A 304-nucleotide genomic window follows, 5' to 3' on the forward strand; every position below is an offset into this window, starting at 1 on the left:
AGATAAAGTGATTTAGATAAAGTGACTGCTATTTTGTTCAAGATTGTTTAAAATTTTACTTCATTTAGATGCTAATTTTAATTATCTTAGCAATCATCTTAAAAATCAGCAGCAATAATCTTAGCTACGTATATATTATAATTATTTTTGAACTCTAATTCATTAATTGTGCTAAATTATTTCCTTCTTTTTTTTTAATAAATTTTAAATAAATCGTTCAAGACAAAATTTCTGTGATATTCAGCATATTGATAATAAAAAAAAGCTAATGAAACTTCTAGTACAAAAATGATGAGGCTCCACA

General features: G+C 23.0%; 1 protein-coding gene across 1 annotated transcript in view; it reads right to left on the reverse strand.

The window, feature by feature from the left end:
* The window catches only part of LOC136795046 (multidrug resistance protein 1-like), a gene marked incomplete at its 3' end in the record, with an annotated part of 8,566 nt that overhangs the window by 514 nt on the left and 7,748 nt on the right, over nucleotides 1–304 (reverse strand).

The sequence above is a fragment of the Halyomorpha halys genome, unplaced genomic scaffold, assembly GCF_000696795.3.
Source record: "Halyomorpha halys isolate HHAL.00 unplaced genomic scaffold, Hhal_1.1 Scaffold312.1, whole genome shotgun sequence".
Classification (NCBI taxonomy): domain Eukaryota; kingdom Metazoa; phylum Arthropoda; class Insecta; order Hemiptera; family Pentatomidae; genus Halyomorpha; species Halyomorpha halys.